The sequence below is a fragment of the Heterocephalus glaber genome, unplaced genomic scaffold, assembly GCF_053883595.1.
Source record: "Heterocephalus glaber isolate CG9 unplaced genomic scaffold, H.glaber_assembly_v1.0 deba00001504, whole genome shotgun sequence".
NCBI classification, from domain to species: domain Eukaryota; kingdom Metazoa; phylum Chordata; class Mammalia; order Rodentia; family Bathyergidae; genus Heterocephalus; species Heterocephalus glaber.
In genome coordinates this window covers 7,211,265-7,238,759 of record NW_028258324.1, presented here as the reverse complement: position 1 = coordinate 7,238,759, position 27,495 = coordinate 7,211,265, and the positions used below count along the sequence as shown (strand labels likewise).

General features: G+C 37.4%; 1 protein-coding gene across 19 annotated transcripts in view; it reads right to left on the bottom strand.

Moving 5' to 3' along the window:
- Nek11 (NIMA related kinase 11) overlaps positions 1-27,495 on the bottom strand; it is a 328,322-nt gene that overhangs the window by 32,227 nt on the left and 268,600 nt on the right. The window lies entirely within an intron of this gene.

Here is a 27,495-nt window from a genome sequence, read left to right as displayed (position 1 = left end):
CCAGCATAGAGTTAAGTGGATTGCTTGCTTTTTTCATCTACCAATATGATCAGGGGTATACCTTGGCTTGGACAACTGCCTCAGCCTGGGGTATACAGACAGAGGGGCCTCTAGATCAAAGTGGCATCTCAACAGCTCACAGGCCATAAAACTAGGCAGAGACAGCAGATACTTGGAGAATACAGAAGGCCACAGACACTAAAAGCCTCTGGAGTGAATTGACTGAAGGCAGATACCATACCTTTTACTGACTGTGCCCAGTGGGAATGGTGGGGCGGGATTCAGTATTCACATGGGAAAAAGTGGCCATCAAACAAGAAAGGCCCCTAGCTGTTGACTCACTGTCCTCCACCTATATTCAGCAGATTCCAATACCACAGACCCTAGAAAGAAACTCCTAACCTGAACACACAGAGGAATTTTGGGACTCATTTCTTTTTCTTTTTTTTTTTTAAATAGTTGTTTTTGTTTCTTTTTTCCCATTCACTCTTTATTTTTGCTTTTTGTTTTTCTTGTTTGTCTTTATCTGTTACTTTTACCTACTTCTATTAACTTTTGCTCTTTAATTGAATTTTACCTCACTTTTCTTTTTCATCTTCCTTTTCTCTTTCAAATTTTATTATTTATTTGTCTGTTTGTTTGTTTATTTATTTGCAGGGTATCACTGTGTGGTTTAGGCTGACCTTGAACTCACTATGTAGGCCAGGCTAGCCTTGAACTCACTGCAATCCTTCTGCCTCAGCTTCTGACTTCTAGGATCACAGGCATGTGCCACCACATCCCACTTCTTTTTAAAATTTTAATTACTTTCTCCTCCTCCCCTCCTTCATGGTATTATTATTACTACTAAGCTTTATTAATTTTTAGCTATTTAATGGACTCTATGGTATTTTTGCTGCTTTTCTATTTGTTAATGGTGGTATAGTTGTTGCTTTCAGTAGATATGTATTCTATGTCAATATCTGGTTTGTCTTTATGTCTATATAATTATTGCAGATCTCTTCTATATTGCTAAGGATGTTATAGTTATTGCTATTATTGATTCCTAAGGTAGGTCAATAACCAGTTTGTCTTTGACTCTATTATTATTGTTCTTGTTGACTTCTATTAGTGGTGGCATAGTTGTTGCTTTTGTTTTTTACTATATGCCAAATTCTAGTTTGTCTTGGTGTTCTAAACATACTGTGATTCATTCCCTTCTCTGAGTGGTGCTGAGAATCAACACCCCAGAAGAAGGTTGGACACTAAGAAGATCCTCAGATATTATGCTGAATAGCAAACCCCAAGATATAACCATACAAAGGCCACATCACAAGGAGACAGAATCTAACTAGAGATCTCCACAGTAGTGAGAGAGCTTCTCTACCCTAACTGATCTTGAACCCATAGTGCAAAAACACTAGAAAAGTTAGAAAGCAAGGCAACAAGATGGCCCACAAAAATTCTACTTCCATAAGAGTTGATCTTATGGACACTGAAGTAGAGGAAGCTATAGACAAAGAACTAAAAAAATGAAATGATCAAAATGTTTCAAGAAGTAAAGGAAGAAATATATAGGCAAATGCATAAGATGTTTAACAAGCTCAAAGAGGATTTACTTAAACAGACAAAGGATTTTACTAATAAAATTTTGATGAGCTTAAAGAAGAAACAAATAATAAACCAATTGAGTTAAGTAAGACAATACAAGACATGAATGACCACTTTGGGAAAGAATTAGAAAGTATAAAAAGAAATCAAGCAGAGATAAATGATACAGAAAATTCAATGGAAAGCATGGTAGCAGACTTGACCAACATGTGGACAGAGTGTCAGAAATAGAAGATAAGGTGGCTGTATGGACAATAAACTCAGTGATACACTGAAAATGGCAAGACACCATGTAATCTGAATCCAACAGCTGCTAGATGATGAAAAAAACCAACCTCAGAATTATAAGAACAAAAAAAAATTTAGATGACTAAAAGGATAAAAATATATTTACTGACATTATTCCAGAAAAATTTCCCAATCTGGAGAAAGAATTCAATATTCAAACATAAGGGGCATATAGAACTCCAAATAGCCACATCCAGAAAAGAAAATATTCATGACACATCATAACCAAAATTCCAGAAACTAAGCAATAAGAATGCTAAAAGATGTTAGAGAAAAACAGCAAGTAACCTATAAAGGAAAGCCCATCAGAATAACTGGATTTCTAAGCACAAACTCTAAAGGTCAGGAGAGCTTGGAGCAAAGTTTCTCAAGTCCTCCCCATAACCCCGCAAAAAATCATCAACCTAGATTTTTTTTTGAGACAAGGTTTTACTACGCAGTGAAGGTTGGCCTTAAACTTACTATATAGCCAGGCTGGCCTCAAACTCATGATGATCCTCCTCTGCCTGAACTTCCTGAGTGCTGGGATTGCAGGCACTGCCACCACACCCAGCTAAACCCAGACTTTTATATCCTGCAAAATTAGCCTTCAAAATTGACAGAGAAGTAAAGGCTTCCCACTACAAAGAAATACTAATCACTAAACCAGCAAGACAGAACACAGTTAAGGGAAACCTAGACACCTAGACAGAGACAGAGGGGCCACCAGAACCAAAGAGCCAAAAGGAAAGTATGTATCTAACTGGAAGACTAGTTAAACAAAATGAAAAATTAAAAGAATCAGCACTGAAAAAATCAGGCATGACATAGTAATTCAATAAACACTTTACAATAATAACTCTCAATGTCAATGGTCTCAATCCTCTAATCAAAAAACACAGATTGGTAGATTGGACAAAAAAAATGCAACCATATATTGTCTGTAGAAGACACACCTCATCCCAACGGAAGTACATAGACTGAAAATGAAAGCATAAAAATGACACTCAATTCATCTGGTGCTCCAAAACAAGCAAAAGTAACTATCTTATTTTCAGACAGAGTAGACTTCAAGCCAAAACTGATCAGAAGAGACAAAGATGGCCACTACAGACTGGTAACGGGAATAATTTAACAGGAAAACATAACAATTATAATTATCTATGCCCCAAATGTTGGCACACCCAAATTCACAAGACAAAATCTACTATATTTGAAAGGATAGAGAGACACTAGTACAATCATAGTGGAGGACTTCAATAATCCACTCTCATAATTAGGGTCAACCAGATAAAAACCAACAAAAAAGTATCAGAGTTAAAGCATACCATTAAACAAATGGATTTAACTGATATCTACAAGTGTGTTTCATTCAACAACAGGATACACATTTTTTTCCTCAATAGCACATGGAATTTTTTCCAAAATGGACCACATCTTATGCTAAAAAGCACAGTTAGATAATTACAAAAGAATTGAAATAATTCCCTGCATACTATTGTACTATAATGGAATGAAGCTAGAAATTAACAGCAAAAGGAGCCACAGAAACTACATAAACACCAGAATATTACATAATACATCACTGAATAATCAATAGATCATAGAAGAAATCAGAAATTTAAAAATTCTTAGAATCAAATAACAATGGAAGTACAACATATCAAAACTTATGGGACATAATGCAAGCAGTTCTAAGGGGAGTTTACAACTGTAGATGCACATAGGGAAAAACCAGTGATTCCAAATAAGTAACCTAATGATGTATCTCATGGTCCTCAAAGGACAAGAACAATCCATTCTGAAACTAAAAGAAGGAAAGAAATTATAAGAAATTATAAAGATCAGAGTGGAAATCAATAAAATTAAAACTGAAAAAACAATACAAAGGATCAATGAATCAAAGTTAGTTATTTGAAAGGATGGACAGGGAATATGGAGATGGGGGAGATATTTTCTTGATCCTTTTAACTGTCTTCTGTCTCTCTCTCTCTCTCTCTCTCTCTCTCTCTCTCTCTATATATATATATATATACACACACATATGATGAATGTATTTACTATTCATGATGAATGTGTTTACTGTGTATCACATATCCTAGTAAAAATTTGAAGAAAAAAAACCCAAGCAAACAAAGCCAACCAAAATACAGACAAGAATTCAGGTTTGGGGCCTTGAGAAAACTAGTTAATTCATGTTTTCTTTTTTGAAATATAATTAAAAAGACAGGACTCAGAAGGGTGCATTTTAAAAAACTTTGGCCTAAATGCACTTTCTATGTCTAGCTATTAAATGTACTTTCTATTTCTATACTTAGGAATGTTATTTGAATTTGAGACATAGGTTCAATGTGAGTAAAATGGTATGTTTCTCTAAACCTAGGGAGGAGATGCAAGCTGAATTTTATGAGTGATAGATACAAATTAAAGATACATGAAAAATTTTCTGTTTATATCTCACTTAAATTTTTATGTAATTACAGATGATTTAAAAATATGGTGATTAGCAATTAGATTGTTTTTATGCTTATTCATGCTTTCTTTGACGTTAAAAATTTCTATTTGAGTAAAAAAATTAGAGAGGGATAATGTTTCTTTCCTTTTTCAGAAAATTAGGTTGTTTTGATCATATGTTTATAATAACCTAGAACAATTGTTTGCCTGGTGTTTGAAAGAAAACAAATAGATTTTTGAGAATTGTCTTTGAATGATTAATTTGATGATATAATACTAATTGGACCAAGTGAATATGAGGTAGCAAAGACTCTGGACCTGCTGAGAAAACCTTTGTGTGCCAGATGATGGAAAATAAATTGAACTAAAATTGAAAGTCCCTCCACTTCAGTGAAATCTCTAGGAATCCAGTGGTGTGGTGCATGTAGAGATATCTTTTCTAAGGTGGAGGATAAATTTTTGCATCTGGGCCCTCCAACAACCAAAAGAGAGACATGGTACCATATGGGTCTATTTCAATTTTAAATGCAACACATTCCTCACTTGGTTCATTACTCCAGCTCATTTACCAAGTGACTCACAAAGCTGCTAGTTTTGTGTAGGGAGCACAGTAAGAGGAGTATCTGTAACAGGTCCAGGCTGCTGTGCAGTCTGATCTGCCCCTTGGGCCATATGGTCTAGCAGATCCAATGGCACTTGAGGTATCAGTGGCAAATAAGAATGCTGAATGGAGCCTTTGGCTAGCCCATAAAGGTAAATCAAAGTGAAGGCTGTTAGAATTTTGGAGCAAGGCTCTGCCATAATCTGCAGACAACTAATCTCCCTGTGAGAAATAGATCCTGGCCTGCTACTGGGCCTTAGTGGAAAACAAATGCTTGATCATGGGATACCAGGATACCATGCATCAAGAGCTGGCTGATGTTTGACCCAAGTCCTAATGTTAGACATGCACAGAAATACTACATCATGAGAAGGGAATGGTATATCCATGAGTAGGCCTGATCAGCCAAAAGCCCATGGTTCCTACTCCTGTTATACTGCCTTCTGTCCCTGGGCATGAAGCTATGGCCTCATGGGTGTACTTTATGATCAGCTGACAGAGGAATGGAAGACTAAGACACGGTTTACAGATGGTTCTCATGCATGTCCTGAAAGTGGACAGCCACAGCACTATAGCCCCTTTCCAGGACATCTCTGAAGGACAGTGGTGAGGGGAAATCTTCAGAGTAGGCAGAACTTTAGGCATCACTGACTGCATTTCGTTTGGAAGAAAAAAATGGCCAGATGTATGATTATATTCTTATTTGTTGGCTACAGTCAAAGGTCTGGATGGTCAGGGACTGGCAGGGAACATGATTGGAAAGTCAGTGACAAAGACATTTGGGGAAGTATGTGGATAGATCTCTCCATATAGGCAGAGGATGTGAAGGCATTTGTGTCCCATGTAAGTGCCCACCCAAATATAACTTCAGCAAAAGAGGACTTTAATAATCAAGTGAATAGGATGACCTGTTCTTGGTGGGTGGATGACCTATGAATAGCAGTCAATCTTTTTCTTCACCCCTCAAACTCCATCAATGCCCAGTGTGCTCATATACAAAATGGTCATGGTAGCAGAGATGGAGGTTATGCATGCGCTCATTAACATGGACTTCCACTCACTAAGGCTTACCTGGATATAGCCCCTGTTGAATGTCTGGTCTGATAGCATAGAGACCATTAATGAGTCTCAAATAAGGCACAATTTCCTGGGGTGATCAGCCTGTGGTAGGTTGATTATATTGGACCACTTCCATCATGGAAAGGACAATGCTTTGTCCTTACTGGAACAGATATTTATTCTAAGTATGGATTTACCTTCCCTGTATGTAATGCTTTGCCCAAACTACCATCTGTAGACTTAATAGAATGCCTTATCTACCATCATGGAATTCCACACAGCATTGCTTCTCACCAAGGAACACACTTCATGGCTAAAGAAGTGTGGCAATGGGCTCATGCTCATGGATTTCACTGGTCTTATCAATTTCTCCACCATCCAGAAGCAACTGGATTGACAGAAAGGTGGAATGGCCTTTTGAAGATGTAATTACAGCATCAGGTAGGTACCAATACCTTGTAGGGGCAGGGCATGTTTCTCCAAAAGGCTGGATATGCTTGGAATCAACATTTGATATATGATACTGTGTCTCCTATAGCAGGATTCATGGATCCATGAACTGTAGCAGACACTTCTGCCAAGTATTAGCAGGCTATAGTACCACAAGCTTCTTGCCCCTCCATAATTTGGCTGTGTTACATTGGCAATAGTCCAATCGGTTGAGTTCATTTCCAGCCAAGGTCAACTCAGCTCCAACTAAATTCCTCCCTTCTGAATTAACTTTTGTTCCCTTCAGCAAAGATGTTTGTGCTCTCATTCTAGAGTCCTGCCTGCTTGATACTTGCTATCAGCAGGTGTCCCAAGGCCTGCTCAGTTTCCCCCTTCCCACACTTGTATGAATAAACACTGAATGCCCTTTGTGTCTTTGTCTTTGCTGCCCAGAGCAGCCTAGATCAGCCCAAGACTCAGTTTCTCTCAAATCTCTGTCTCTGTCTTTATTTCCTTCTTTCCTATCTCTCAGACATTGTATTGGCTCACAGGAGACCAGAACCCACTGCAAGAGTCTCTGGTAATGTCCCCTTTCCTGTTCCCTATAATGAACCAAGGGGTAGAAGTGGGAATTGTATCACTCACCATTACTCCTAATGATCCACTAGCAAAATTTTTGTTCCCTGTTCTTGAAACCTTATGCTCTGTTGGCCTAGAAGACTTAATTCCAGTCAGAGGAAGGCTTGCACCAGGAAGCACAACAATGATTCCATTGAACTGGAAGCTAAAATTTCCCCCTGGTAATTTTGAATGCCTTATGCCTCTGAGTAAAAAAGGTAAAAAAGGAATTACGATGTTAACATGGATGATTGATCCACACTAGTAAGGGGAAACTGGATCATTACTCCATGTGGAGGTCAGGAAAAGTATATTTGGAGTATAGGAGATTCCTTAGGGTGTCTCCTAGTATTAGGCTCTGTTATTAAGGTCAATGGGAAACTACAAAAACCCAATCTAGGCAGAATTACAATGGCCCAGAACCCTCAGGAATGAAAGTATGGGTCATGTGAATAGGTAAAGAATTAAGACCTGCTGAGATGTTTGCTGAAGGCCAAGCTAATACAGAATAAGATGAAGAAAGTAGGTATAATACTTAGGACTGTGTGACTAATTACAGAAATGAGGATTTTTGTCATGAGTATTTCCTTCCTATTTTGTTAATGTGCTTGTCCGTATGTAAACATATATTAAATAGCTATCTTTTCTTTATGACATAACTGATTGACTTAATATTGGTTTCTAAGTATTGTTAAATCTATATTATTATGTTTAAGTTATGGAATGTTAGGAGAAGAATGAATATCACTCAACAAAACCTTTGCCTTGTATTCTTGTATTGTGGTTTGTACGCAGCACAGTTGTATTATGTTAGGCATAATTATAAATTTGCTGTTGTTTTGGAGATTAAATATGGTTTAAGGAGATGTCTGGTTGTCAAGTTTATAAGGGGTGGATTATGTTTGTTAATTGTGATATATCAACCTGATGAGTAAGAATTGAGCAGATAGTAAATTATGGGGATGTCTATGGATGATTGACATGTAGGCCAGCAAACTAAGGAGGGAAGACTCACCCCAGATATAGGTGACACCAACCAATAGGCTTGTAGCTTGGACAGAATAAAAAGGGAAATAAGAAGGAAGTGACTCCCTTTTTTCAGGGGAGCTTTGGTCTTTTTTTTTTCTTTTTAATTCTTTTATTGGTACATTTTAGGTATACAATATGTTTACATTTATCATTGGGTGCTTGTACCTGTAAGGAGCTTTGGTCTTTACCATTGCCTTTAGACATTGGTCTCCAGTTCCTTCAGCCTTCCAGGGCAGAATCTTCAACCTTCCAGTGCAGACTCCATCTTTTCAACACAGACTCATACCAGTAACTCCAGACCTTCTACCTTCAACTGCCACTAGATCCTCCAGCTCTCCAGTGCACAGATGTCCATTTTAGATTCTTCCCTCTATGATTTGGTAGATGGCCACTTGCAGTCTTTTCATTCTGATCCTATAAACCTACTTTATAAATGCCTTGAATAATTATACATATATTTAATATTGAATCTGTTCCTCTAGAAAGCCCTAACTAATATTAAGAGCAAAGGGAGTGATTCTGGAGATTTTTGGCTAGAATCGCAGTTATAGTTACACAAAGAGAATTGTATGCTATTACAAAAATAGTTGCTGGAATTAATGGGTTAGCTGCTGACACTTCTTTCCCAATGTAGTGGCTGAAAATTAATGTTTCTACTGTAAATACAAAGTAAATATACCTTTACTGAGAAACTTTTAGATATGTGAAAAATATTGTTAATCCTTTTATTTTTAGGAGAAACATAATACTCAAAAAGTTAATCCAGTTAACAAAATTATTAGCCCCACTTTGCACTAAAATGCTCTGCTGTTGAGATTCTTTTATTTGTATGGAATTAAAACATTCAAATTGTACACATGAAAACACAGTAACATGAAAATTTTCAGATGTGTTACTTTGCCTATTATACAGTGAGGAATGTAAAAGACTTCCTGTGTTCTGTCCACTTCCCTTGCTTCTAACTTTTAGTCTTCCTATTGAATTATTCTGAAACAAGCCCTGGTGAATGTCTTAAGGGTCCTAAGACTACAGGTTGAATTATCCTTGCCTTATTCCAGATTAAAAGGGATCAGCTTAACTTTGTGCTGCTTTTTACAGATATAGAAGCTACATTTATAAATTACAATGGCTGAACATTCACTCAATCAATTAATTAAGTGTCTTTTAAATAAACAGCATCAAGCTATCAAAAGATTCCGCACAGGAAGAATCCAAAGTGCTTATACCTACCTAGGGACCCACATTACACAGACATTACTTGGGAAACTTGGATTTGAAGTCTGTTCTATGCAAAGATTTAAGCTTAAAGGATACTCATTTCATCTGCAAAATGGGTACACATCTATGCTGCTTATACCCAGGTTTCCCATCACCCCTGTGTCAGTGTTAGATTCTACAGCATTTCTGAAGCAGAAGAACTATTATAATTTCCAATGTGAGCAACGTACATTGACAGTCAGGCTTTTGTTTAGAATCTAGGACAAAAACATCCCTTGGACACAGTAATCAGTGTGGTAGGCAATATTAATGATATATGAGAAGAAGTAACCCTTGGGGACTACATAATAAAACTGACCACAATTTACTGATTTTTCTCATGTTTCAGGCACTGGGATAATCGTTTAGCATGTGTGATCTAATTATTTTAACCCTGGGAAACAGGCATTGCTAGCCATAATTTATCAGTAATAATGTTTAAAAAATTAATGGTAAAAAAAATTAGAATTTAAACTCAGGTTTCTTGACTTCAAAAACCATCCTAACATCCTAACATCTCCTAACATCTCAGCACAAGTACACATCCTCATCCAATTCCACTCTTCCCCATTTTGGCTTTAGGAGCCTTCTCTTGAAGGATTATAATTTTATGGGTAAAATCCATGGCTTCTTGAGAGACTGTAGCCTGGTTATCTTCTGAGATTTCTTGCACCTACCCAGTAACTATGACAGGCTCTCATATTTTCCTAAGATATGTTAAACCAACCAGTTCCTTACAATAAAAAAATAAGTTCAGGGGCTGAGGATGTAGCTCAGTGGTAGACTGCATGCTTAGCAGGTACAAGACTCAGTTCAATCCCAAGAACCACCATAAAAAGACACATTCAAATATCTCTGTAGCTTTTATGGCTTTCATTAAATCATACATCAATTGTCTAAAGCAAGACCCAGAGATTTACAATTTTGCTTAATCTTCATATTCTCCAGGATGTTTGTCACTAAATCTTACTTAGTCACATACACCAAATCTCTGCAAGAACTAAACTCTTCAAAGATAACCCTTTTAGGGCCAGTCTAGGGTCTCACCTTGAAGGGGTGAACGTCAGCCATTTTAACATGTCCTATAATACTTGTGCTTTTCCATAACACCCAATATTGCTCAGCCATCAAATATTGAGCCAACATCATGGAATACAATGATATGTTTGTTTGCTTTATTGCATTTAATTCAATGTTCACAATAAACAAATGTGAGTAAATAACATCATCTTTCTAATTTTTATGGAGCAGGAAAGGGAAGTTCAGCAAGCTTAACTTATCCAAAGCTGCAGATCTGGTAAGATACAAAAATGATTTAGGGCTTCCAAATATGCCAGAGCTGACACACAGGTCTGGACACACTTAAGTAATGAATGAGAGATCCCAGGAACCCCATTCTACTGATTCACGGTAAAGTTTATGGAAGGGGCAAATAGCTAACCGGCAGTAGATATTTCCTTCTGTCTTACTCATGGCTTAGGAAAGACTGTGATGCTTATGGTGCAGACTTGTAAGCAATAAATAGGGTACCTATTTACAGATATTCTATTGTGGGTATTGACAATTGCCACTTAAAAAATGAAGTGTCTTCATTTCAGAGCACAGTTGGGATGATACAAACTGCTTGAGATGTCACATTGTGTTGTTATACAACTCCTGTTTTCCCCTATATTTGTCATGCTTCTGCATAGATACATAATGTACTTTTTCCTACGGATGTTCAGAAGCAGCCAAGAAACACATCTCACTGCTGCTGATGCTTCAAAGGTGTGAATACTAGCACCTCTGACATTTTTCACTTTTAAGTTTGAAAGTATATGTGTCATGTCCAAAGTAAAAGCAAAAGACAAAAAAAAAGATACAGAAGATTAAATGAAATCTTTATGAGATAATAGCAATGTTGTTATTCAGTATTGTTTTCTACAAAATATCTCCCCAGCTAGTCATAAGAGTTAGTTTTTAAAAGCTATAAGGTATCTTGTGAAAAATCTCATATCAACACTTACATGAAAACCCAGTTCCTCATTATAACCCTCCATCCTTCCAGATGAAAAACGCTATATAGGTGTCTAAAACTTGCCCTTAGAGCCCATTTTCCTTAAGCATACTCACAATCCATTGAGGACAAAGATCTGCTGAATAGCCATGGATTAGTGAACAACCTTTCAGAGACTCAAAGAGTACAATAAAGAAAATCTATTTTTATACAACCCCACATTTCAATCATTCATCCATCAGCTATTTATTGAGCATCTAATCTTTTATAGTTTTGTTTTTTTTTAATACTGGGGATAGAACTTGAGACCTTGTGCTTTAGAGGCAGGAGCAGAATCACTGAGCTAGATCCCCGGCCATAGTTTTATTTATTTATTTATTTATTCATTTATTCATTTATTTATTTATTGGTACTGGGGATCCAACTCAGGTCCTTGCGCTTGTGCAGCAGGTGGCAAAACCACTGAGCTAAATCCCCGGCCCCCCTAGTTTTATTTTTATAGTACACATTTCCAGTACACAATCATCCTATTCCTTGTGAGGAGTTGGTACATGTACACAACACTCCTCACTTCTTCCTTTATCCCCTTTCCTTTTCCCTTTCCTCCCTCCTCCTCCTTCCATCCCTTGATGCCCTTCCCATTTGAAAAAGATCTATCTCCCTACTTCCTATTTTCTATCTTTTATTTTGCTATTTATTCATATTTTGGATTTCTCATATAGGAGAAATCATGCAATATTTAAGCTTATATGTTTGATTTATTTCACTTAACATTATAGTCCCAAAGTGCATCCATTTTCCCACAAACTATGCATGTTTATTATTCTTTATGGCAGAGAAGTATTCCATTTTATGTATTGAGCACCTAATCTTTGTACTAATTTATCAGTAGAGAACAAAATGACAAAAGGAAAAAAAACATCTAAACTACCTGTTCATCTCCCCCAGCCCCCTGTGGAAATATGCAACAAGGAAATCATGTAATGATATTGGCTTTTCAAAATAGGTCTCACAAATACATTGCTAAGCAAGAGGGGAGGTTTTATATATATATATATTCTTCAGGCTCTCTGGCAAATGAACCACCTTCTAACTTAATTTACTCACTAGCGATTCTTCCATTTAGGTAGATAATATTATTAGGAAAACAAAATTAGAAACCTTTGTACTTACGTGTCCCACTATATTAAGAATCTTGGTGTGATTTTGGGTGGCAAAGAAACCTCATTGTCTAAGAGTTTGATGTGAACACCTTCCTAAGCTACTGCAGGCGCGGGGAGGGGAGGAGTTTTTTAATGGGACCCATGCTTCTGACAGTGGATAATCCATTTTAGCCCAGATACAGGAAATTATCTTTTTATGCCAATATTTTTTTAACAATCCAAATAATAACTCAAGAGCCCAATTTGCACTGCTTTAATTTTTCAAAAATGATTCAAGGCCAGTCGCGTGGAACATGCTGAATCAGCCCAGTTGCGCGGAACGCACCCAATCAGCCAGCGCGCCCCTGCAGCAATCCACTGGACCCCCCACCCCCACCCCGTTCCTCTGTACAGCCACCTGATTCCACAGTACAAAGACGCAGAGGACACCGGACCACCAGACCACTGTACTGGGTAAGTTGGAGTCATCTTCACCTCCCATCAGGACCAGGACTATCTTCAGGGGAAGGGCAGCTGGAACCTGCAATACAACTCTGCAGAGTTCAACCCTATGGGAGGACAGGGAGCTCAACTTGGGACTTGCAGCCAGAAATCTGCCTGAATCTCATGGGTCTGTGACTAGCTTGCTGAGACTCATTAACTTATATCTGCACACTGCAACCCACATTGTCTATTGTGACAGCAGAGACATACCCTGAAAGAGGCCCTTCATCTTTATGGTTATTTTTTATTCCCAAAATTAGTTTATTAGTTTCATACTGTGATAAAAACAGCATGGTACTGGCAAAGGAACAGACCTGAGGATCAGTGGAATAGATTAGAAGATGCAGAAACAACTCCAGACGTGCTCAGCCACCTCATCTTTGACACAGGAGGCAACCACCTTCATTGGAGGAAAGATAGCCTATTTAATAAATGGTGTTGGAAAAACTGGATTTCAACCTGCCAAAGATTGAAACTAGATCCATACCTATCACCATGCATTAAACTAAAATCGAAGTGGATTAAAGATATAAATATTAAGGCAGAAACTCTAAACTTGCTGGAAGATAAGTTAGGTAGAACTCTTGACATTGGCGTAGGAAAAGACTTCATGAACAAAACCGCAGCCGCACGGGAACTAGCAGAAAGAATAACTGGGATATCATCTTATTAAAAAGCTTCTGCACTGCAAAAGAAACCACCAACAGAGCTAACAGACAACCTACAATATGGGAAAAAAATTTTAGCAGCTGTACCTCAGACAAAGGACTACTATCTAGAATATATAAAGAACTGAAAAAAATCAGACCCCCCAAATTCAAAGACCCAATTCAAAAATGGGCATCTGAAATGAACAGACATTTCTCAGACAAGGAAGTAAAAGCAGCAAACAAATATATGAAAAAATGTTCAACATCACTGGTCATTCGAGAGATGCAGATGTAAACAACACTGAGATTCCACCTCACTCCACAAAGAATGGCTGCTATCAAGAAATCAACCAATAACAAATGCTGGTGGGGTTGTGGGGAGAAAGGAACCCTTCTCCATTGCTGGTGGGAGTGCAGACTGGTGCAACCGCTGTGGAAATCAGTGTGGAGATACCTCAAAGAACTAGGACTAGAGGTCCCATTTGACCCAGCTATTCCCCTGCTGGGTATCTTCCCAAAAGAATTAAAAGAATCTTACCATAGTGATATATGTGCACCCATGTTCAAAGCGGCACAATTTGCAATAGCTAAAGTTTGGAAGCAGCCTAAGTGGCCATCAACTGGAAATTGGATAAAGAAAATGTGTTTTTTTATAAGATGGAATACTACTCAGCCTTAAAGAATGAAAAACTAGAGTCATTTATAGCTAAATGGATGCATATTGAGGCTATACTCTTAAGTGAAATAAACAGGACTGACATGTGTAAATATCAAAGTTTCACTAGTGTGAGAAACTGATAGTGTAAACAAGGGTTAAAATGATTAAAATAAATAATTGATAATTTGAAATAGGAAAAACAGTCCAAAGACGAAGGACTGAAGGGAGGGGAAAGGGAAAGAAAAAGAGGGAAAGGAAAAACTATGAGAAAAGAAAAAAAAATGGAAATGAAATCTATGTAAATAGGGAAGGGTGGAGGGGGTGAAGGGTGCATAGGTAATGGGGGAAAAAAAATAAGAACCAAGATATATCATGTACAGGTACAAACACCCAATGATAAATGTAAACAAATTGTATACCTAAAATGTACCAATAAAAGAACTAAAAAAAAATGATTCAAATGGAAACGTGTATATATTAATGGGCAATAAAATGCTTTTCTTTTTTTTGTTAAATTCTTTTATTGGTACATTTTCAGTATACAACACAATTACATTTCTCATTGGGAACTTGTACCTTTACATGATGCATCTTGGTTCTTATTTTTTCCCCATTCCTAGCCCTCCCTTCACCCCCTCCACCCTTCCCTATTTACAAAGACTTTGTTTCCATTTTTTCCATTTCTCATCATTTATCTTCACCTCTCTTAATCAATGTTGGTTTGAAATCTACTTGATCTGCCAAGAGGATAGCTACTCCTGCTTTTTTTCGGGTTCCCGTCGGATGGAGTATTGTTTCCCCCCCCCTTTAACTTTCAGTCTATGAGTTTCCTTTTGAATCAAGTGTGTTTCTTGTATGCAGCATATTGTTGGATTTTGCTTCTTGACCCATTCTGCCAGTCTCTTTCTTTTGCTTGGTGAATTGAGACCATTAACGTTGATGGTTATAACTGAAACGTATTGACTTGTCATTGCCATCACTTTTTCTTTTTGTTGGGTTCTCCCCCTTTACATTTAATTTCTTGTCATGCCAGATGGGTTCATTCTGCTTTGCTTCCTGGGGTTGTGATCCTCAATGTCTGTTCCTAGGATGTTGTGTAAAATTTTTTGGAGTGCTGGTTTGGTATTCACGAAGTTCCTAAGGTGCCCTTTGTCATGAAAGTATCTTATTTCTCTAACCATTTTGAAAGATAGTTTTGCAGGGTACATCAATCTGGGTTGGAGGCTGTTTTCTTTTAAGTCTTGGAATATGTCACTCCAAGCTCTTCTTGCCTTGATGGTTTGCATTGAGAAGTCTGCTGTGATTCTGATGGGCTTTCCTTTGTATGTGATTTGTTTCTTTTCTCTAACTGCTTGTAGAACTTTGTTCTTCTGTTGAGTTTCTGGAATCTTAACAATTATATGCCTATGTGTAGATTTTTTTTGATCAAGGCTAGTTGGAGTCCTATATGCCTCACTTCTCTGTGTGTCAAGTTCTTTTCCCCTGCTTGGGAAGTTTTCTGCCATTACTTCTGTGAAGAGTTTTTTTAATGTCATCTGCACTCTCTCCTGTTTCTTCATTGAGCCCAATCAGTCTTATGTTATTCTTCTTTGCATCATCTAGCAGCTGCTGGATTGATTCCTCATGTCCCCTTATAATTTTGAAGCAATTTTTCTTTTCCTGGTCATTCATTGCAATCTTATCTTCTATGTCTGAAATTCTGTCCTCACATTGGCTCATTCTGCTGTGTAGACTTTCAGTGAAGTTTTTCATCTCCTGGAAATCTATTTGCATCTGTTTTATGGATTCCATTTGTTTCCTATGTTGGGATTCCATCATGTTCCTCAGCTCCTCTCTATATTTATTAAATGTGTCTTTCACTAGGAGCACAATTTTTCCTGTTATCTGAGAAATTATTTCTGATTTCATTTTTGCAAGATCCCCTTCTGTTGCCAGTTCAGTGGGTCCAGGTGGTTGAGTATCAGAGTGTTCCATCTCATTTCCCTTTGGGGTTTGCTGTAGGTGATCTGGAAGTCTGGTTTTGAGACTTATTTACATGTTTTCTCATTTCGACTGGGGGTGCGGGGCGGGGGGTGCTGTTGGCAACCGCACGGCTCACCTCCTCTGAGCTGGGAGAGGTGAGACAGGGGCCGGGAGCAGTGGTAGGGATGGTGGCCCAAAAGCCCCTTCCTCTGGGCCGGGAGCGGCAGGACAGAGGGTGACCCCAAAGCCCTATCCTGTGGGCTGGGAGCAGTGGGATGAATGGTGGGCAGGAAGCCCCTTCCTCTGGACCAGGAGCAGTGGGACGGGAGCTCAGAAGCCCCTACCTCTGGGCCAGGAGCGGCAGGAGGGATGACGGCTGGGAAGCCCCTTCCTCTGGACCAGGAGCAGTGGGATGGTGGCTCAGAAGCCCCTACCTCTGGGCTGGAGTGGTGGGACGGATGGCACCCTGGAAGCCCCTTCCTTTGGGCCAGGAGTGGAAGAACAGATGGTGGCTGGGAAGCCCCTTCCTCTGGACCAGGAGCAATGGGACCCCAGCTCAGAAGCCCCTACCTCTGGGCCAGAAGCGGTAGGATGGACGGCGGCCCCAAAGCCCTTTCTTCTGGGCTGGGAGCGGCAGGAGGGATGGTGGCTGGGATACCCCTTCCTCTGGACCAATAAAATGCTTTTCTTAGCACCATGATGGGCAGATACTCACACACAAAACAAGAGTCCCATTAGGGCCTCTATCCCATTAGGAAAAGCTACAGGTCAAGCAAAAAACAGAAAACATTCTGGGGAAATTAAGTAGCACCCAGCATTTTACAGAGCATATTAGAGGGCATACACATTACAAAAAAACAAAGAAACAAACAAACAAAAAAAACCTCCAGATAACAGTAATTGCCCTTAAATTGAATCTTGAGAATCTCTAGGTGCATATCTAAATGGTTTCTGCAAATTACAAAAGGCCCCTGACACAGAGAATAGCTTATTCCAGTCGACAATAGAATGAGGGATACTGACGACCACAAGCAAAATGCATACCATAAAAGGAAAAGAAATGTCTGACCTGATTGGAGAAGTCATACTGTAAAAGGTCAATCTCCAACTCCTAAGAAGAGGTGAAAATGTATTGTGCCCACTTTCTCATGTCCTTTGTCCATTCATTTAGCCATCATAATTTTTTACACATTTCTTCATTTGTAAATTATTTTCACACCAGAGTGAAAATATGTATAAAAGTATATATGTTTGTATATGTTGTATATAGTAAAATTGCTATATACAACAAATCCTTGAGATATTTTTGACAGTTCTAAGAAACTCTTCCATGTTTTATTACATTTATACTTTCCTGAACATTATGAATAAGATTCTACTGCCAGAAGAAAGGGCAAAGTAATCTGGCAGAACACCATACTGAAGACTGACAAGGCTCTACACTGATTTACCAATGGATATTATTTTGTATCCTGCCTTTCCTAGAACATCAATAGTAGTGATCATACTTTAATACTCCTTGATTAGGAGTTGACCACAAAAACAAAAGTCAAAACACTTTAGTAAATTAATGCATGAAAGCAGAGAATCATCCTCTTCAAATCAGCCAAGGATATCATCCCTGTCATGGATTCTCCTGGGAATTTAAATCAAAATCTGCCTTTAGTTTTGTTCTTATCCTTTCTTCAAGGTCACATATTTTTAAATAAAAAAGTAAAAAGTAAACATGTAATTCTAATTAAGACCATTAGATTATAAATTTTCTAGGTATTCTAAGATTTACCATTAAATAGAGATAGGACCTGAAATACGACAGCTTTTTTTTAATCATCAAGGAAGACACTTCTATGAAATTCACAACTACATTTCTAGCAGAACTATTGCTATTATTTCAGTTTAGATACTCTATATAAAACTCTTCCCTGAAGAACTGGTAACATATTCACACTTGTGATGGTGAAAACTAGGAATTGTTTTGTTTCCCTTCTTTGACCTGGCTTTGTGAAAGCTCAGGGAAAAACTATACACTCACCATAGCAACTATGCTAAGCATATTGACTTCCTAACTTTATATCTGATCTCCATTTTCTATGTATTATCTTATCAACTATACTGTGTTTCATTTGATATAAAAATGGATTAATTTAAGTAAATTTCTGTCAAGTGTTAGTGGTAAGCTCTGACCAGCAAAATAAGCTACTCGGCATGTGTCAATTGGTAACTCGATTTTCAAATCCTTTTGATGAAGAGTTAGAGAATAAAATGTTTTTAAATAGAGAAGACTTTCAGCCTCTCAAAGGCAAATACTGTATCTTCTAATTCTCTCTCCACTAGAAACAGTAATCTCTGAGAACACTAGGGAGTAGTAAATGGTATTGAAGGCAACAACAGCTACCACTGGTTGTGTTAATGTTTCTGTTACTATAATGAAATATCTGAGTCTGAGGATTTTATAAAGAAAACAGATTTATTTAGCTCACAGTTCCCTTAATAAGCATGGCACTAGCTCCTGTTTGGCTCTGATAAAGTCCTCAGGGTAGAGACCATGTGCACAAGAAAGAATACATGACAATGCATGAACAGAACAAGAGTGAGAGCAAGACATATAGGTATCTCCCTTCTACTTTCCTATTTCATCTAAGCCCTCATTGACCCAATCACCTTGCACTAGGCTCTCGCACCTGTCAACATCACCACACTGGGACACACTCATCCAGCCACAGCACTTGCTTACTGAGGGTTTGGTCCATATTTCTGGGAATACGATATAATCTGAGAGAATATTCTTAATCCCAAATTAGGTCCAGCATAAGAAGAGGTAGATGACTTCTCATTTACTATGTAAAGAGCTTGGAGGTCACCACTCATTCTATCAAGTAAAAAGCAAAACAGACAGAAAAATCAATAACTCTTCTAGGTTTTACATGGAAAACCAGCATAGAGGGCAAACCACTGACTGCAGGATGGGAGAGTCAGTAAACACATGGAGTTATAGCATGCTGAGTGGGAATCACCATGGAAATCATTGTTGGGTTAAGGAAACATGAACTGTGACAAATACGAACTGTGATGAACTGCCAGAGGCTCAGAGTGTACAACTCTGAGAGTTAAAAACTCCAGAGGTCCCCACTGTATTGTGGGATCCAACAAAAGCAATGTGTAGGGGGAACTTTATAGCATTGAATGCATATATTATAAAACAAAAAAATATATAAAATCAACATTCTAAGTTTCTACCTTAGGAAGCCAGAAAAAGCACAGCTAATTAAATCCAAAGTAAGAAGCAAAAAATAAATAATAAGAATTACAGCAGAAGTCAATGTAATTGAATACAGGAAATTAGTGAAGAAATATTTTTAAACTCAAAAGTTGGTTTTCTGTAAAGATTAGTACAATCAAAATATAAAAGCCTCTCAGCAGGCTAATTAAGAAAAAAGGGAGAAGACATAATTATATTGAAAATGAAAGAGTAGACATTACCAAAGATGCAATGGACATTATAAGGATAAAGAGAGCAAAACTGTGAACAGTTTTATGTGCCCAGATTTCATAACCTACATGAAATGAGCTACTATTAAACAAGCTGAACCAATAATTCATTATCTTCAATAATAGACAACACCAAGCCCAGAAAATACCTTGGTCAATTCTACCCAACATTGAAAGAAGAAATTATGCCAATTCGCTCCAATCGCCCTCAGAGAACAGAAACAGAAGGAATACTTCCTAATGTGTTCTTTGAGGCCAGCATCACCCTCATGGAAAAAAATCACATGAAGACATTATAAAAAAAATTCAACTATAGATGAGTATCTCTCATAAACATACGTAAAAAAACCTCAACAAAATATTAGCAAATAATCTCTGATAATCTATAAAATAAATTCCACCCCACAACCAAATGAATCTATTTCAGCTAGGCAATGATGGCTCAACATTTGAAAATTAATTTATGGAATCCATCACATCAACAGTTTATAAATGAAAAAAAAATCAACTGATCATTTTCTTTTTTTCTCCTTAAATTATTTTATTGGTACATTTTAGGTATACAATACATTTAAATTTATCATTGGGAACTTATATCTTTACATGATGCATCTTGGTTCTTATTTTTTCCCCATTCCCTCCCCTCCCTTCACCCCCTCCACCCTTTCCTATTTATAAAGACTTTGTTTCCACTTTTTCCATTTCTCATAATTTTTCCTTTCTCTTCTTTCCTTTCCCCTACCTCTCCCACTTCCCCTACCCCTTTGGGCCTTTTCTTCCTATTTCACATTATCAATTATTCATTTTAATCATTGGAACATTTTAGCTATACAATATAATGACACTCATCATTGGAAATTTGTACCCTTACATAATCTCTCTTGGTTCTTATTTTTCCCTTCTCCCCTGCCATCCCTTCAACCCCTCCATCCCTCCCTATTTACAAAGACTTTGCATCCATTTTTTCATTTTCTCATATTAATTCCATTCCCGTCTTTCCTTTCCCCTACCCCTTCCACTTCCCCTTCCCCTTTGCCCTTTTTCTTCCTATTTGAAATTATCTATTATACCTTTTAGTCCTTATTTACACTTCCAGTTTCTCACACTAGAGAAATTCTTCATTATTTACACATGTGTGTCCTATTTATTTGACTTAAGAGTATTGCCTCAATGTGCATCCATTTAGCTACAAATGTTTCTAATTTCTCATTTTTTATGGCCAAGTAGTACTCCATTTAATAAAAAAAAAACCCACATTTTGTTTATCTAGTCTCCAGTTGATGGAGAATTGGGCTGCTTTCAAGTTTTAGCTATTACAAATTGTGCAGCTATGAACATAGGTGCACATATATCACTGTGGTATGATTCTTTTAATTCTTTGGGGAAGATCCCCAGCAGTGGAATAGCAGGGTCAAATGGGACTTCCAGTCCTGGTTCTTTGAGGTATCTCCATACTGATTTCCATAGTAGTTGCACCAGTCTATACTCCCACCAGCAGCAGAGTAAGTTTACTCTTTCCCCACAGCCCTGCCAGAATTTGTTATTGGTTGATTTCTTGATAGCAGCCATTCTTTCTGGAGTGAGGTGGAATCTCAGCGTTGTTTTCATTTGCATCTCTCGAATGACCAGTGATGTTGAACATTTTTTCATGTATTTATTGGCTATTTCTACTTCTTTGTCTGAGAAATGTCTGTTCATTTCAGATGCCCATTTTTGGATTGGGTCTTTAAATTTGGGAGGTCTGATCTTTTTAAGTTCCTTGTAAATTCGAGATAGTAGGCCTTTGCCTGAGGAAGAGCAGGTGAAGATTTTTTTCTGCATTGTGGGTTGTCTCTTCACACTGCTGGTGGTTTCTCTTGCTGTGCAGAAGCTTTTCAATAAGAAGAGATGTCACTTATTGATTGTGCTAGTTCATGGGCAACTGAAGTTCTGTTCCTAAAATCTTTTCCTACACCATTGTCTTCAAGAATTCTACCTAACCTCTGTTCCAGCCAATTCAGCATTTCTATTTTAATATTTAGATCTTTAATACATTTTGATTTTAGTTTAGTGAATCATGAGAAATATAGGCCTAGTTTTAATCTTTGACATGTTGAAACCCAATGTTTCCAGCACCATTAATTAAAGAGGCTACCTTTGGTCCACTGAGGGTGTTCAGCTCCTTTATTGAATATGAGATGGCTGAATGTATCTGGAGTTGTTTCAGCATCTTCTAATTGTTGCACTGGTCCTCAGGTCTGTTTCTTTGCCAGTACCATGCCGTTTTTATCACAGTGGCTTTGTAGTCTAGTTTCAAGTTGGGGATTGTGATGTCCACTGCCATGTCTCTGTTACCTAGAATTGCTTTTGTTATTCTGGGTCTCTTCTTGCTCCAAATGAATTTTGGATTGTTTTCTCAAGGTCCTTGAAGTATGCTGCTGGGATTTCAATTGGGATTGCATTGAACCTATATAGCAGTTTTGGAAGTATGGCCATTTTCACTATCTTGATCCTTCCTATCCAGGAGCAGGGAATGTCTTCCCATTTTCTGATATCATCTTCAGTCTCTCCTTTCAGAGTGCTATAGTTTTCAGAGAAGAGGTCTTTGATTTCTTTCATTAGGTTGATTCCTAGGTATTTCAGTTTTTGGACGCTATTATGAAGGGAATTGTTTGCCCTATTTCTGTCTCAGTAAGCCTGTTGTTTGTGTAGAGGAAAGCTATTGATTTTTGTATGTTGGCCTTGTATCCAGCTATTCTACTGAATTTGGTTATTAAGTCTAGAAGAGTTTTGGTGGAGTTCTTGGGTCTTCTATATAGAGTATCATGTTATCTGCAAATAATGATAATTTGACTTCTTCATTTCCTATTTTTATTCCTTTTATTTCTTTCTCTTGTCTAATTGCTGTGGCTAATGTTTCCAAAACTATATTGAACAGGAGTGGTGATAGTGGATATCCTTGTCTTGTTCCTTATTTTAATGTGAAGGATTTCAGTTTTTGACTGTTTAGTATGATATTCACTGTTGGTTCTTCATAGATGACTTTTATCAGATTGAGGTAGAGACTGTCTATTCCATTTTTCTGTAGGGTTTTTTTTTATCATAAATGCATGTTGGATTTTGTCAAATGCTTTTTCTGCATCTATTGAGATGATCATATGGTTTTTGTCCTTGGCTCTCTTAATATAGTGTACACAGTGACTGATTTGCGTATGTTGAACCATCCCTGCATCCCTGGGATGAATACCACTTGGTCAGGGTGTATGATCTTCTTCATTCTATTTGCCAGGATATTATTAAGAATTTTTGCATCTATGTTCAGTAGTGAGATTGGCCTAGAGTTCTCTTTTTCAGTTGGGTCTTTCTCTGCTTTGGGGATCAAAGTGATGCTTGCTTCCAGGAATGAATCTGGGAGTATTGCTTCCCTTTCAATTTCACTGAAGAGTTTAAACAGTAGTGGCAGTAGTTCCTCTCTAAATGTCTCATTGAAATTGACAGTGAATCCATCAGGACCCAGGCTTTTCTTAGTTGGTAAGTTTTTAATTATGTTTTCAATTTCATTGATTGATATTGGGTTGCTTAGAATTTTTAGGTCTTCTTCATTCAACTTTGGTAATTCATATGTATCTAGGAACCTGTCCATTTCTTTTGTGTTTTCCATCTTATTGGCATATAGGTTCTTGAAGGAGGTATTGATGATCCTCTAGATTTCTGCTGGGTGTGTTGTAATTTCATCCTTTTCATTCCTAATTGCATGGATTTGGGCCTTTTCTTTCCTTTTCCTGATAAGGGTGGCTAAGGGTGTGTCAATTTTGTTGATTCTTTCAAAGAACCAACTCTTGGCTTCATTATTTTTTTGTATTGTTCTCTTTGTCTCCATTGCATTGATTTCTGCTCTGAAATTTGTAATTTCCTCCTTTCTATGGGCTTTGGGTTTGTCCTGCTCTTCCTTTTCTAGAAGCTTGAGGTTCAGCATCAGGTTGTTTAATTGGGCTTGCTCTGTTTTCCTAATATGAGTATGCACTGCTATGAATTTCCCTTGTTAGACAGCTTTCATTGTGTCCCATAGATTCCGATATGTTGTATTGTCATTGTCATTTAATTGAAGGAACTATCTGATTTCTTCTTTAATTTCCTCTGTGACCCACTGATTATTCAGAAGTGTGCTGTTCAATTTCCATGTGTTTATGAAATTTTTGTGATTTCTTTTGCTATGGATCTCCAATTTCATTGCACTATTGTCTGATAATACACAGGGGATAACTTCGATTCCTTTGCACTTACTGAAAAATGTTCTATGAGTGAGTATGTGGTCTATTTTGGAGAATGACCCGTGTGCAGCTCAAAAGGATGTGTATTCTGATTTTTTTTTGTATTAAATTCTTTTATTGGTACATTGTAGGTATACAACACAATTACATTTCTCATTGGGAATTGTACCTTTACATAATGCATCTTGGTTCTTATTTTTTCCACATTCCTAGCCTTCCCTTCATGCCCTCCACCCTTCCCTATTGACAAAAACTTTATTTCCATTTTTTCCATTTCTCATCATTTTTCCTTTCCCTTCTTTCCTTTCCCCTGCCCCTCCCACTACCTCTACCCCTTTGGACCTTTTCTTCCTATTTTACATTATCGATTATTCATTCTAATCATTGGTACATTTTAGGTATACAATATAATGACATTCATCATTGGAAATTTGCAGCTTTACATATTCTCTCTTGGTTCTTATTTTTCACCCTTGCCCAGCCCTCCTTTCAACCCCTCCAGTCCTCCCTATTTACAAAGATTTTGTTCCTATTTTTCCATTTTCTCATATTAATCCCATTCCCTTCTATCCTTTCCCCTAGCCCTCCCACTTCCTTCCCCTTTGCCCCTTTTCTTCCTATTTCATATTACCTATTAGTGTATTGTGATTTTGTAGGGTGGAACACTTTGTAAACATCTGTTAAGTTCATTTGTTCAAGAGTTTGATTGAGTTCTAGTATTTCATTACTTATTTTTTGTCTAGTTGATCTATTTGTGACAATGGGGTGTTGAGGTCCCCCACTACAATTGTATTAGTGCATATATGACTTTTCATGCCTGTTTGTATTTTTTTATACAGTTGGCTGCACTAGTGTTTGGTGCATAGATATTTATGATTGTCATCTCTTCCTGTTGGATTGTTCCCTTTACAAGGATGTAGTGTCCTTCTTTGTCTCTCTTAATCAGTGTTGGTTTGAAATCCACTTGATCTGCAAAGAAGAGAGCTACTCCTGCTTTTTTTCAGGTTCCTGTCGTACAGAGTATTGTTTTCTACCCTTTCACTTTCAATCTATGAGTTTCTTTTTGAATTAAGTTTGGTTCTTCTGTGCAGCATATTGTTGGATCTTACTTCCTGACCCATTCTGCCAGTCTATTTCTTTTGATTGGTGAATTGAGACCATTAACATTGACGGTTATAACTGATACGTATTGACTTATCATTAACATGAGTTTTTCTTTTTGTTGGATTCTCCCCCTTTACATTTAATTTCTTGTCGTGCCTGATGGATTCATTCTGCTTTGCTTCCTGGGGTTGTGATCCTCAATGTCTGTTCCTAGGATATTATCTAAAATTTTTTGGAGTGCTGGATCAGTATTCATGAAGTTCCTAAGGTGCTCTTTGTCATGAAAGTATCTTATTCCTCCATCAATTTTGAAAGATAGTTTTGTAGGGTACATCAATCTAGGTTGGAGGTTGTTTTCCTTTAGGGCTTAGAATACATCACTTCAATCTCTTCTTGCCTTGATGGTTTGCATTGAGAAGTCTTCTGTGTTTCTGATAGGCTTTCCTTTGCATATGTTTTGTTTCTTTTCTCTAACTGCTCGTAGAACTTTGTTCTTTTGTTGGGTTTCTGGAATCTTAACAATTATATGCCTATGTGTAGGTACTTTTTTTAATCCAGGCTATTTGGAGTTCTCTATGCCTCACTTATCTGTATGTCAAGTTCTTTTCTCCTGCTTGGGAAGTTTTCTGCCATTACTTCTGTGAACAGTTTTTTATGTCATCTGCACTCTCTCCTGTTTCTTCGTTGACTCTAATCAGTCTTACATTATTCTTCTTTGCATTGTCTAACAGCTGCTGGATTGATTTCTCATGTTTCCTTACAATTTTGAAGCAATTTTTCTTTTCCTCATCACTAATTGTAATCTTATCTTCCATGTCTGAAATTCTGTCCTCACATTGACTCATTCTGCTGTGTAGACTTTCAATGGAGTTTTTGATCTCCTGGAAATCTGTTTGCATCTGTTTTATGGATTCCATCTGTTTCATATGTTGGAATTCCATCATCTTTCTCAGCTCCTCTCTAGATTTATTAATCATGTCTTGCACTAATGGCACAATTTCTCCTGTTATCTGAGAAATTATTTCTGATTTCATTTTTCCCAGATCCTCTTTTGTTGCCAGTTCAGGAAGTCCAGATGGTTGAGTATCAGATTGTTCCATCTCATTTCCCTTTGGGGTTGCTATAGGTGGTCTGAAAGTTTCATTTTGAGACTTGTTTATGTGTCTCCTCATTTCCATGGGGGGCGGTGCTGTTTGTGCACACAGCTCACCTCCTCTGAGCTGGGAGCAGTGGAACAGTGGCCCAGAAGCCCCTACCTCTGGGCTGGGAGTGGTGGAACAGTGGCTCGGATGCTCCTACCTCTGAGCTGGGAGTAGTGGAACGCCAGCCGGCCCAGAAGCCCCTTCCTCTGGGCTAAGTGATCATTTTCATGCAGAAAAACCATTTGAAAAAATTCACCACCTATTGATTATAAAAACTTAGCAAACAAGGAATAGAGGAGACTTCCTCCACTCAATAAAAATAGCTAAAAACTTAAAGCTAATATTACACATAAACTTATAAGTTCTGGCTAATGGAATAAGACAGTAAAAGGAAATAAATGTATACAAATTGGGAGAGAGGAAATAAAACTATTTGTTCAGACAGTCATAATGACATGATCATGTAAAAATACAAAAAACTTGACAAAGAGACTAGTCGAACTAATAAGCAATTATGGCTATGTTGGAGAATATAAGGTTAACATACAGAAGTTAATCATTTTCCTATATATCAGCAATGAACAAATGGAATGTGATATGAAAAACACAATACTATTTCCTTTGGCAGCCCCCCAAAATGAAATATTTAGATATAAGTCTAAAACATGTATAATATCTATACAAGAAAAAAACTAGAAACTCTGCTAAAATAAATCAAAGAAGAACTTTTAAAATGGAGAGAATGTTCCAGAATAGGAAGACAATATTATTAAGACTTGAGTTCTTCTCAACTTGCACAATAGATAGAATGTAATCTCAACCCAAATTCCAGCAAGTCATTTTGGGAATATTGACAGGTTTTAAATTTTATATGGAGAGGCAAAAGATTCACAACAGCCAACATAATATTGAAGAATAAGTTTAGAGGACAGATGTTACCTACCCTCAGGTCTTACTATAAAGCAACATTAATTAAGACAGTGGTGTTGGAAAAAGAATAGGTAAAAGAAACAATGGAACAGAAAAGATAGCTCCAAAATAGACCCACATAAATACAGTCAACTGATCTTTGATAATGGAGCTAATGCAATATAACACAGCAAAGGCAATCTTTTCAGCAAATGTTGATGCAACCAGTTAACATTCATATACAAACAATTAAATTTAGACCCAGCCCTTCAACCTTCCACAAAAATTATGTCAAAGCAGATCATCAAACTAAACGTAAAATGAAAAACTATAAAACTCCTAGAAGATAACAAGGAGAACACCTAGATGACATTGGGTATGACTT